Source organism: Bombus terrestris, chromosome 15, assembly GCF_910591885.1.
Source record: "Bombus terrestris chromosome 15, iyBomTerr1.2, whole genome shotgun sequence".
Taxonomy (NCBI): domain Eukaryota; kingdom Metazoa; phylum Arthropoda; class Insecta; order Hymenoptera; family Apidae; genus Bombus; species Bombus terrestris.
The window spans coordinates 5380405-5393387 of record NC_063283.1 but is presented as its reverse complement, the minus strand read 5'-3'; the positions used below and the strand labels follow the sequence as shown (position 1 = coordinate 5393387).

The following is a 12983-nucleotide window of genomic DNA, read 5'->3' as shown; positions in this document are numbered from 1 at the left end:
TCAGAGTTTGCTGCGTTAAAGATTCAAAAGAGAAACGGAGATTAACGAAATTAGACAGATGAAAAGGGGAAAATTAAATAGAAAAGCAGCAAAGTGGATAAGCTTGGAAATGGTCCTTAACGATTAAACAATACCTTCGTCCTTGAAATCCCACTTCAACCCCCTAAATCATCCACCCCATCGAACAAACAACATTGTTTTTTCTTTTTTTTCGCTCTCTCTCTCTCTCTCTCTCTCTTTATCGGCCTTTATTATTTCTCTTTATTATTTCACTTTATTATCTTACGTAACATCGTCGAACACCACGTTCCATCCGGCCGACCGTGAAAAATGAAATCACCCCTCTAATCGAGGGTGGCGACGTTATTGATATCCACGTGACGCGTGTCTGTGTGTGCACGAGACGTGTCCACAGAATGCTGAATAATTAGTACACCGAGAAATTCCCTCGAAAAGCCACGCGTTCGTCCACGGTTTTAATTAGAAAGGGCGGAGAAAGGGATGGAGGTGTGCAGAAGCAGGGGCAGGGTCGCTTTCGCGAAAAGGAGCCTTTCCACTCGGCTAATCCCGAGTTTTGCTCAAATAATTATGTGCCTGCGCTCTTTGATCCTCGTCTCCTCGCCAGATACCGTTCATTCTACCGCGATTTGCTCGCTGAAAAAATATTTGGCGAATCAACCAGTTGAAACGGCAAACGACAAAAATGGAATTTTTTATTAAACCAAAAAAAAAGCTTTTTAGGTCTTTGTCTTCTTCGTGGTTTATAAAAATCTATAACAAAGAGGATTTATCGAATCGTGTGAGGAAGCTCGAGATCGAATGAACGTCATAATAAATTCGAAACTTGGATTGCAATTTTGATAGTTGCAACGTGTCAGTCTGAACACTAACGTTACCAAGCTCGATGAAATGATCGAAATTTTATTTCAAATTGATATTTCCTTTGTTCACTTGATGTAACTTGATGTAAATTCTCATGCTATTCGATCAATCAATTTTTCAATTTTTGTTAATAATTCTTATTCTAAATTGTTTTATTTTTGATTACGTTAATTGTCCTTTTGATTGGGTCACGTGTATTTAATTATCATTAAAAATAATGTCAAAACACTTTCGATCTGATTTCTGTATAGTTTCATCGGTCAATGCGCGTTGTCTTTTCGACATTTTCCATAAAATTCTATTGGATTGGCAATTAAGTGATTGCGGATTTTGTCATTAGATGGTATTGACAAAATCCGCAATCACTTAATTGCCAACCCAATACTATTATTGCCTCTGCATTATTTGTGACAATCAAAACGTACTGAGTCATAATTTCTAAGAAGTAATTATAATATTGTTATGATTATATTATCGGACAAGTATCTAACAAACTGTTCGTTTTCGTTTGTTTAGGTAAGAGATGGAAGAAAATTGTCTTGGAACGTAACAACTAACCAATAACCAAAGACAGTGACAGCTTGCAGTGCAAAATGCAGGTTTTTATTTTATATATAAATATATATACTGTTAGTTTTCTTCTTGTTTCAAAAAATTATATCAATTCGTCGTCTACTAAAAATTACGCAGATTTAAATAAATCACCAATGAAATATTTCCAACAAGATTGTATAAATAATAGGATGGTAAAATTTTTGCGTCTTTTAAAATACGTAATTAATAAAAATTTAACGATGCGTGATAGAATGAAAGTAGTAATTCTAATTATTTCAAAATTATCTAAAATTAATCGTAACTAAAAGAGAAATAATAATAACAAACAAATGAATATAACGAAAAAATGAAAGATATAGATTGTAACTGTTAATTGTTTAATCACCGTGTAATTTAATCATCGCCGTAAATGGATAAAAAAATAAATGGTAATTGAAAAATTCGATCAGCTACTTAAGACGAGGTAGAGTATCGCGAGGAAAAATAAAATAGTTCAATCTTCGATGGTTCTTCAGAATGATTTGCTCTTTCGTTCAGAATGATTTTTCTTGCCGAGAATGAAAAACGAGACAAGAACATTTGCAACGGCGAAAGTGTTGAAAAATCAGCATCGAACGATCCTTTCGATCAAATTTGCAGAATGGAAGAACCTATTGTCACAGACGATGGAAGAAAAATACGCATAAAAATGGTCGAACGAAAGGGAAAAAAAGAGAAAGAATTTATGAAACAAAGGGGGGAACCGAGCAACAACGTGGAACGGAAATCGAACGAGATATCTCGAAGAAATTCATCTCGTTGGCAAGCCAACCCCATGTAAAAAGCCATCGAAACGACACAATAACGTTCACTCGCAGCAAGCGAATATAAATTCGACGTTTTTACGGTAGCTGTTTTTTGTCTAGCTCGTTTTGTGTGACGACTCGCGAGCACACCGGAAATAGCCTCAGCGCCGGCGAAAGGAAGTCGCCCCGCCCGGCTTTTTTCCCCCAACGCCCTTCGTCGAGCAGCGGCCGTCGTTATTGTCCTGGAAACGCGATTTAATTATGAGCCTCCGGGCGTTGTTCGCTGCAAATATGCCGGACTGATCGTGAGGATCCTGAGTTTCGACCACGCGACTCTATTTCGCGGCTCCGCCACGCGCGAACGATGCCTTTTCGCTTTGTTCCAACTTTCGATTATCGAAGGTCGAGGATTTTGCAATTACACGAAGCTACTCAGCGACACTATTTACTCAGACATACTATTTACTTGCTAGAGGTAGCGAAGAGTGGACGAAGAATGGCCTGTTGTACGGTTTATCGTCCGAGGGTTGTTGGAATTTGGAGAATTCGTGCAACGATTAAGAGAGTTGCCGGTGATTTTGAGAATCGTGAAATGAGCGCGCAAAGCGTTGCAGATTTTTAGAATCGCGAAATAATTAGAAGAATTATTTATTTATTTATTTAATTTAAGTAATAGTAGAATTGGACTGGAATTGCTGGGGAATACAATTTTTGCAGTAATCAAAGGGGATGAAAAGGGGTGAAGTAAGAGCATTGTGCATATAACATAGTATAAGAATAGTATAATTTGCGAAAATAAGTGGAGAAGATAAACGGATTCTATGGATTATTTGTAAGAGTCGTTAGAGACTTTAGGCATCGCGCAACGATTATGGGATTATGGGAAGAAGACTTTGAAAATTATCAAACAGCTATGCCAAGTGTTAGAAATTTCGAGAATCGTGAAATAATCGTGAGAATTATTCGAGATTTTGAGAATTGAGAAATAGTCAGGAGAATCGTCGGGAAGTTTAATTAATTGTAGAATTGGCTTGGTTTGGCAGAAAGATATGCCTATTTGAGAGAATCAGAATTTTTGGCACTTTTCTACGACATATCTTCGCACCATTCAGCTCCGTATCTTTATTGGACATTAAATTTGATTTGCTACAACATCCGAAGTCAAATGTTCATACAAATATCTGTTTTTCGATAAAATTTCTAAGAACAAAAATCATATAGAATATCTCATGGCTCGCTACGATTTCCAATTCCCAAAAGTCTTCCTAACCACCAAAAATTCAACTGGCTATAAATTCCACTAGATCAGAATCACGTCGATAATTCGGATACTAATATCACGCCAGAAGAAGATATTGCGATCTTTCACGATTTTGCGTTCACAAAAGTTTTCCTGTATCGCACTGCTTCTATTTAAAAATCTCTGACCGACACTGTACCAGACTAGAATCATGTGGAAACAATAGCTTCTCGTGTAGATGCACACGTGAATGTTTGGTACCTTTTAAGCCTAGCAGGAGCTTCCAGGCCGTCGAATCGAGCGCGAAACATCGATTCTCAATTTGGCAACGAGCAGAAAAGCGGAAAGGCTGTTCCTTCTCATCCCTTCGATTCGCCGTCTTCTCCTTCTTCTTCGTCTCCCAACGTCCTTTCAGCTCTGTTCCCATTTCTCTTTTCCTCGTTTTCATCGATTTCGACGTCACTCAACCGTGACACGGCTTTTCCTGTCCTCGTCCTCTCCTTTCTCTTCTCTCCCTTCCCCCCCTCTCTCTCTCATTCTTTCTCTCTCGCGCGCACTCGCTCCAGCTTCATCGAAGTTACGGCTTCCTTTCGACTCTGTTCTAGAAGCTTTCTTTCCGCGCCTACTTTCGTTAATGCGCCTGTCCTCGTTTGTCCTCCGCGTTTCCTCCGCTTCCGCCACCACGTTAATGCGGATCTCGCCGGCTCCAATCGAATCCTCCTTTCCTCCGCAGATATCGGCGGGATTATCCAAGTGTAGTCGCCTTCCTTTTATTTCTTCGTCTTACTCTTGTCTTTCTTATCTTTAGTCTTCTTGTACTTGTTCTTCTTTTATTTCTGGTCCATCTTCTTGTTCGTTTTGTTGTTCTTCTTCTTCCAGTATACTTGTTTTTCTTCTTTCTTATACCTGTGTTTGTTCTTGTTGTTATTAGTAGTATTTTGTTATCATTCTTACCGCGATATGAACAATTCATTGTATGCTGTAATTAGAGTACAAATTTTGGAGAGAATATGAAAAAGGATTCAAACGAAACTTGTTAGTTTTACTTGTTATTTATTTTACAAATCCCAATTCTTCAATCCTTCATAAAGAAGAAATTCTTCAAACCTTCCCAATAAATAAATAAAAACCATTCGTAACTTAAAAATCATCCTCGCCAATTCCAATTCTTCAATCCTCCATAAAGAAGAAATTCTTCAATCTTCCATGAAGAAGAAACTCTTTAAATCATCCCAATAAACAAAAATTTAGAGAAAAACAATTCGCAATTTAAAAATCATGTTGACCAATGCCAATTCTTCAATCCCCGATAAAGAAGAAACTCTTCAAACCTTCCCAATAAATGAAAAAAATCATTCGTAACTTAAAAATCATCCTCGCCAATCCGAATTCTTCAATCCTCCATAAAGAAGAAATTCTTCAATCCTCCATGAAGAAGAAACTCTCCAAACCTTCCCAATAGATAAAAAAAGAAGAAAAACCATTCGTAACTTAAAAATCATCCTCATCAATCCCAATTCTTCAATCCTCCACAAAGAAGAAATTCTTCAATCCTCCATGAAGAAGAAACTCTTCAAACCTTCGCAATAAATAAAAAGGAACGATTCGTAACTTAAATATCGTGCTGAGCAATCCCAATTCTTCGACCCTCCACAAAGAAGAAATTCTTCAATCCTTCATGAAGAAGAAACTCTTCAAACCTTCGCAATAAATAAAAAGGAACGATTCGTAACTTAAATATCGTACTGACCAATCCCACTTCTTTAATCCACTTCGATAAAAAAAAAAAGTGAAGAAAAAATACCTAATGTAACATACCAAATAAAAAAGAAAGAAAGAAAAGAACGTAACTTACAAATCTACTAATTCCTCCTCGGTAGAAAAAGTATAAGACAATTCATAGAAGACACGTCGGCGAAAATCCCGATAACGAATTCCTTGACAGAGTACGTATGTACGCGGCACGCCAAACCCATTCGCGGAATAGTCGATGTCTCTGTTTTCGCGGAAGTCGATCCGTGGCGGAAGTTGTCCCCGATGCCGGTCATCGAGAGCGTTTTCCCTCCCTGTTGCGCACGAGTTGCTGGTTCTTCCTCGCAGATGCAATCTGCGATTCCGGCGACTTTGATCGGCAATTGGGAAATTGCTGGAATTAGAGGCCGTGACGTCAACCGACCGGACAGTATTACCGTGATTGGACACTTAGAGGCGGCTCGAGCGAAGGTCACTTTCGTGTCCGCGGCCTTTCGTCCCGACGAAACGACGGAAAACCGTACAGGCTATCATCGCGTCTAATGTGTTCTAAATCGCCGTGACAACGTGTACCACTGTCGCGCTTCTTCCATAATTGGATAATTAGATCTGTCGGACGTGGCAAAGGATTCGATCTTGGTTTGGGCTGGAAGATGCGAAGCGAGATAAAGGGAAAGGCAGATTGGATAATAAAGTGGAAAATAGCGTAGCAAGTCGAATGATATTTTGGAAGATGCGAGCGAAGTAAGAAGAAGGAAGAAATAGGCCGAAAGATAGAGTGGGAATTACCAAGAGATCTTTTTGGAGACGCGATAGAAAGGAAGCAATGCTGGTAGTAGTAATAGGTGTAGGTAGCGTTATATGATGTTTCCTTGAAGATAGAAACGAAGTAAAAAGAAGAAGTCGTAGCTGTGCGAATTATTAAGAGCTTTTTGAAGACGCGAATGAAGTTAGGCAGGGAAAATGGAGATTAATGGTTGATAAAGTGACAGCGAAGGCGGTTAGATAGTTAGGAATTGCTGTGATCGTTTTTAAAATATAAACCAGGCGAGACAAAGCCGGATTAAATTCGTAATAAAATGAAGAGTAATGTAGGAATTATTGAGATCATTTCGAAGATACGATCGAAGGAGGAAGAAACCGGTTAAATGAAAAATAGTGTAGGAATTAGAAAGATGTTTTTCAGGGTGTGTGTAAGGTTGGAAAAAGAAAAAAGAAGATTAATGAATATTAGAGAGAAAATCGAATAGTTTGGAATTGCTGCATGACTTTTTTAAAAATACCAATGAAATAAAAAGAGCAAAAAAAGGAAAAGGTAAACGAAGAAGAGATTGAAAGTAATGTAGGAATTATTAGAACATTTTTCACCTTCACATTGTGATTCAGGAAGAATGACGATGATGCCAACTGGAAAATTAATTCATGCTATTCTTCATATAGATCGTCTTCAGGTTAGTTTTCTGCAAGTGCTTTCTATAAGAAATTATGGTCACGGAACGAATGAACAATTTTTATTGGAGCCTTTTAACTCTTTTAAATTTGCCACTCGATTACAAGAATAGATGGCTGGTATTGCAAGTAGAATAATTTATTTTACAGCGTATTTAGAAGATATTCCAATCGGCATTTTTTACAACCTAATTGCCACCTATTTATTTCATTTGACATAATTTATAGAAAGGAGACGACGCGCTTGCTCGGATCATATTTTCTTCCCTTCTATTCGTATCATATACCGTAGAAGATTAATTGCAAAGTTTACCATGTTAAATATACAGCTTTTAATTACTCAATAAAAGTAACATACTACGCGCTCACACGAGTCAATAAAGGTACTAAAATTGTTAGAAACAAAGTTACGTGAATCGGGCCAGCCATTAAACACGCGCAAGTACCGCGATACTCGCCAACGTTCTATGAAACGATTTCTGACAACAGAAACGCCGAGCTAAACGCGAAAGTCGTACTTCTCAATTTTGCAGAATTAAAATTCTTACGGAATACTCCAGCCATCGAAGATTAAAACACTATCGGACTGATATAAAGTTAAATTTGCTCGTGTAAGATGCAAATATAAACGTCGATCGGACAATTTACAATTGAAATAATATCGATAAGTGATAATTAAATTAGAAATGAATCTTCACCGTGTAACACGTACGCTGCAGATAGATTTCAATGCATATAAATTTGGAAATATAAAAATTTATGTACGTACGTAACGTTGCAGGAATTATTTTGTTGTGTATAAATTATGTAAATTATATTTTGTACAGTACGTACATTTCTCTACCTAAATGTTACTATCTTGTGAATTATTTTATTACATTGTTTAGAAAAATACAAATTTCTAATATGTAATAAAATATATTTTAATGCAAGCGTACGAATATATAACAAGTGCAATACTATACCAGGTGACCGAGAAACTCGGAACGAAACTTGTACCACGTGTTAATGATGTTAAGAAAGTTCCCATAAACTTTGTTCGAAAATGTTTTATTGAGCAGGTATAAGCGTTCGAAGATTTCCCTGGAAGTTGTTCTTGGTTTATGAAAATGTGATAGAAATGGAAGAATCCACACGGCTTTGCGAATATATTCGAAACGAATGTAACAACGGCAGGAATATTCGAAGGAGTTCGACGAATGGGAAGTCTGCGTTCTTGCAGAAACATTTTATTTAAGTTTATTATATCAACGAAACAGTGAATAAATTAATATTAATCTTTGAACACTCGTAACTCTTCGATAAAACATTTGTACAAACTGTTCTTATCTGCTTGATCTCGCTGATAGATACAAGTTTTGCTCGGACCATTTTGTACACCCTGTATAAGAAAATATATTTGAACGCAATACGTGAAATTTTAAATATACAATAAAATAAAGTGGAAGTAGAGAAAGAACGATTCGATGAAAGGAGATGGTAAAAGGGAACGGAACAGTCGATGGAATTGAAAATTAATCGGTTAATTGAAAATGGAGAAGAAGATGATGTATCAAAGGCAGGAAGGTTTATACGAAATTCCCAAGTTCATGGATACCCGGTGTCGCTCAGGAGAAACTCACGAAACTCTCGATAGGAAGCTAACCTGGTGTTTCTGCCGTGCTGTCTCGCAAATTCAATATTTGCCAAGCCACGTAGATGTGGAATAAATGGCACCTCGAAGATTCCTGTTTCTGTTCCTCAGAATCTTATCTGAAAACATCCAGGCAACTGTGATTACCTGTAAAAGCTAAAAATACACGCAAGAATTGAATCGATATTATTCAATAGAAAAAAAAAGAATAAAACGAAGCCTGCAACCTGTGAATGTTAAGAAATGTCGGAATGAAAATTAAGAATCTCGTTTGATCGTCCATTGAATCCTGAAAATCGTGAGCGACGTGTACAAATCTGCGAAGATTGAACGACGAAGATGTTGGTATGAAATCGAAGTACGTAGCTTGTCCGAAACGATAGTTGGACAAAACTATTCGGATAATGGAATTTTCTGATAATAGAAGGATCGCTTTTCTCATGTGTAATTTCATTTACACATGTTAAGGTTAATTGACAGATTCTTGCGGACCTCGTATCTTTTCGCTTGCTGAGTCGCATAATTTTTGAAACACAGCTGACTGTTACAACACAGTTACATTCCTTTTTCTACTTGGAACCATCTTTTCTTCTCGAACGCCGCGAACGATTCGAAATGAGAAGCCACCGTCTCTTCTTTGTCACTTTCGTTTTCTGTTTCCATTTGTAGAAAACGAAATTATCGCTTTTGTCACGACGAAACCGTCCCATTACATCGGACTATTTCAGGTTCTCGTCACTGTTGCCAGTATCCGAGACATTTACACGCTTTCGATAATTTTTAATATCGTGCTCTTGTTTTTTAACGTCCGTGGATTTTCCAACATCCACAGTCATCCACAGTATTTTTGCTAGTTTCGTTAAACTCCGACGAAACAAGGCATTTGTTATTGAAAGATATCTTGGTCAGATAACGAGGCTCCACTGTAAACGATAATTTAGAAAATTAATACGTTTTCGCGCGCACAACTTTCTTTCACTTTCTAATGTAAAATCACATCGACCTACTGTTTTACTCCGATCACTGATTTAATTGCTCGCGTTATTTTATTTAACAACGTCTGTAATTTATATTTATTCTAAAATTCCGTTTCTTTTTTCTTTTTAACCTGTCGTCCGTCAGATACTTAGGTTTGTACTACTTACGATTTCGTCTTCGTATAATAGTAATTCACGTTAGGAAAAACGAATTCAGTGGCCAGAAATTTACTTAATACCGCTAACTACAGTTTTGTTTGACCAAACGGAGCGCGTTCAAACGGATTAATTACTCTCTAACAGTTAATCGCATTCGCATCGAACAAACGAGTCACGATATAAATGGAAAACGCATAATTAATGGGAAACTAAACTAAAAGCCGTCGTCATAATTACCCAGAATGTTTCAAAATGAAGATTCCTATCTCCGAGAATCATACTTTTAACAATTACGCTATCGAACGTTGCCCGTTAGAAAATATTATTTCCACCTTTTATTTATTATTCGATGGGTAAATGAAAATTTTATTATTATTATTACTACTAAATATAATATAAAAATATATTAATAAATATGAATACTACTAAAAAGAAAAAACTCCTTGGAAATTGCAAAGAAAATTTCCCAAAACAGATACGGTATAACTAATAACGAAACCAAAGAGAACGTAACTAATAACAAAACCTTTGTCCTTTATCTCTGCTTTCATTCCCTGATTCGTAACTCGCGCGTATGCACGCACAAAGAGAACGTTAGAACGAAAGCGAGAGATTCAAGAGAAGGAACGAGAACCGAAGGCACGTACCGCTTTTTCAGATGCAAATTACGCCGGTTGCACAATAATAATCGCAGGCTGTCGTCGCGGAAGCGCTCGCGCGCCAACCACGAGCTGCATTTGAATTAATAGCGGACAAGCCCCTTGGTCGCGAAATCATGTCTGTATAATTCTGATCCTGAACCAGCAACGACCGGCAATCGCCAAGATCTGACTTGCCAGCTGTCATGTCATGTACGCCACCGAAACCGATTTCACATTTCCACTCTTCTCAATGACAAATAACAGCCTCATCATGATACATATTTGGCGTTCAGTGCTTTCTTTCATGATTTTGTGGCGGCACTCGACAGCAATGATTGTCGGACGAAGGCAGCGCAGTGGTTTAACTGTCCTGTTTTTGCGACCAGGTTTTCAGGACAGAGATAGGAAGAAAAGAACAATATAAGCACCGCTCTACAGCGACTTAAATCTAATTTAACACGTTGACTGCCACGCGTGTTTTCAAAGAAATCTCCGTCAGGCCACGCGTGCAGCAGTACCATGCGTTCTCTGCTAGGTGCTCCCATCGATATTTTAGTAATGCGAGTCGCTCAAGTGCTAGTCTCAAGAATGATTTCTCGTTTCGTTTGTTCGCAACATTAAGGGCCATGATGCAAATGGTTAAGAAGAAAAGCAGCATCTACACCAGCAGCAGGACCTATCTCGGTCTCTACACCAGCAGTAGCACTATCACCCAGAACCATGTCTCCACCTCAATTTCTTCCTCTCTCTTCCTTATTCGTTCTCTTGACATGCGTACGAGTTGCTTATTCGACCAGTCGCGGAGAGACACGATCGCGAGGAAGCGCGTCAACGGCAGTCGTAAATTCCCGTTACGATCAGAATAATCGACGCCATGAACAGAGACCGATCGCCTATTTCGCTTAGGATAATAGAGGTGGTTGAATTAGTATAACACTGAGGTGTTAACATGTTACAATATATATTTCCAACAACTTTGTAGAGAAGATAGTTACGCTGTTGCGTAAGGCATGAGAGAAGTAGATGAACGATCGACGGGTGAAGACCCGGATGAAAGAGATGTTGACTGTTCCAAAGTCGGTGAATCAGTCAACAGATGTCGACTGATCTGTAGTCGTAGATCCAGTGAAGTCCGGTGACGATGCTGTTGCAAAGGGAAACCCTTGTTCGGTGGTGTTCGCCCCACCATAGGTCGCTTGCGGGTGGAATCCTGGAAACTTCTATTTTTACCTGATGGACCAATAACCATAAGGAAACTCTTAACTCGAAGATGTTTTATGCCAATTGACGGACTTAACGGTAAATCAAAAAGCCTCGTTTTATGACAGTTCCGTAGGATTATTGCGGTCCGTTTAATTCTATGTGCACAGCTGGTGGCCGCTTCGAACGTAAAAAGTCACCGGACGTAACACGAGTATATTATAGCGTAGAGTATGTTGTTATGTATGTGTGTATGTACGTATGTACATATTAAAGTTTCTTTCGTTTTATAAGGAAATAATAGACGCGTAATCGTTTTTGTTTTATATTAGTTTATTGAACTATGCACGAACATGATAATTATATAAAATAATAGAAGATGATAGTAGAAATATAACGAAATGGGTCATGCCTAATACGATAAAATTATATAAAACAGAAATTGTTGTTCATCTATCATCAGCTTTTGAAACGAAAGAAGCTTTTCGAACAACCTTATATATAGGGTGTCCATTAGGTCCTTGTTCTGAAACAGTGCTTAGATAGATGTAGGCTCGTTGATAATATAAATAGAAATACATAGAAAACACAGTGGCGTGTATAATTGTAAAGTCAAACTTATTTTGTAAATTCTCCGTAATATTAAAACTTAGTGTTCTTTACTGATTCCTTTAATTTAATTTCATTTAAAATTTCATTTGGATTTCTTCGATTTAAATTGAACGCCAATTCTGTTTGCTTTGGAAGATCACTAAATTCAGTATCATCTGCGAATTGATAGATTATGGCTTGTAGATTAATACGTAATTATTGTCAAGTACTTTCACCTATTCTACTGTGGAAATACTTGACAAATCGGAAGCAAAAGTTTACATGAGCAAAGGACGAGAAAGAGGGAATATTTTGGGAAAAGTTACCAATTTTCTTTGATATACTTTTCAGGTGATTCAGAGACGAGAACGATAGTCTCAAAGCAGCAACGTTAAAACGAAAATAAGGAATAACGACACGAGATCTATAATCAAGAGAACGGTATATAATTTTCCAGCCAATTCTTGGCTTTTCTCGGTCCATTAACCCTCGATCATCTGCACGGCGTCCATTCGATTCGATTCGACAAACTGGCTTAATGTAAATCCTACGTCGCCGTGCCAGCCTCGAATCCCGAAACGATTTTCGTTGTCGCGGTCACCGACTCGCCATTGGAACCGATTCAAATTTATCGCTGGCCCCAACAGAGATTTTTCATTCTCCATCGGATCTGTATTCCCTTCTGGGAGGGAATACTCGCGGAATGTTAATTGCGACAAAGAAAAGCGTCTCTACGTAGAACGTTCGTAATGCATCGGAGTCTTTTTAAAGAGACAAACCTACTCGATTCCGTGTAATTAAATATTATTCGATCTTACAAACACGAAGTGGCAAATTATGTATTTTTTGTTTTGCGATCAAATGACTTTATTATTATTACGGAGCCGCTATAAAATAATTCCATAAATAAATAAATAACATTTCCACGTGAAACATCAAATTGGATTCATTTTTTTAAAAAAAAGTTGAGTAATAGTTCTTTGCATAAGAACATGTTGGTTTCTGCGAAGCTTAATTTCTTTTCTCTTTCTATCTCCTTCATTAATATTCTTAATGGCCGAGCACAATTAATTACATTTTTTCAACGGTTTTAAAAAGAATCGCGCGGATTCCGATATA

At 37.7% G+C, this 12983-nt stretch overlaps 1 protein-coding gene and 1 long non-coding RNA gene across 3 annotated transcripts in view; both read left to right on the top strand.

The window, feature by feature from the left end:
* The window catches only part of LOC100644380 (syndecan), a 226830-nt gene that overhangs the window by 90266 nt on the left and 123581 nt on the right, over window positions 1-12983 (top strand). The window lies entirely within an intron of this gene.
* LOC125386464 overlaps window positions 1-12983 on the top strand; it is a 125141-nt gene that overhangs the window by 76296 nt on the left and 35862 nt on the right. For both annotated transcript variants that reach the window (XR_007226629.1, XR_007226630.1), the window contains exon 2: window positions 1399-1481. This is a non-coding gene — a long non-coding RNA (uncharacterized LOC125386464). The remainder of the gene's footprint in view (window positions 1-1398; window positions 1482-12983) is intronic.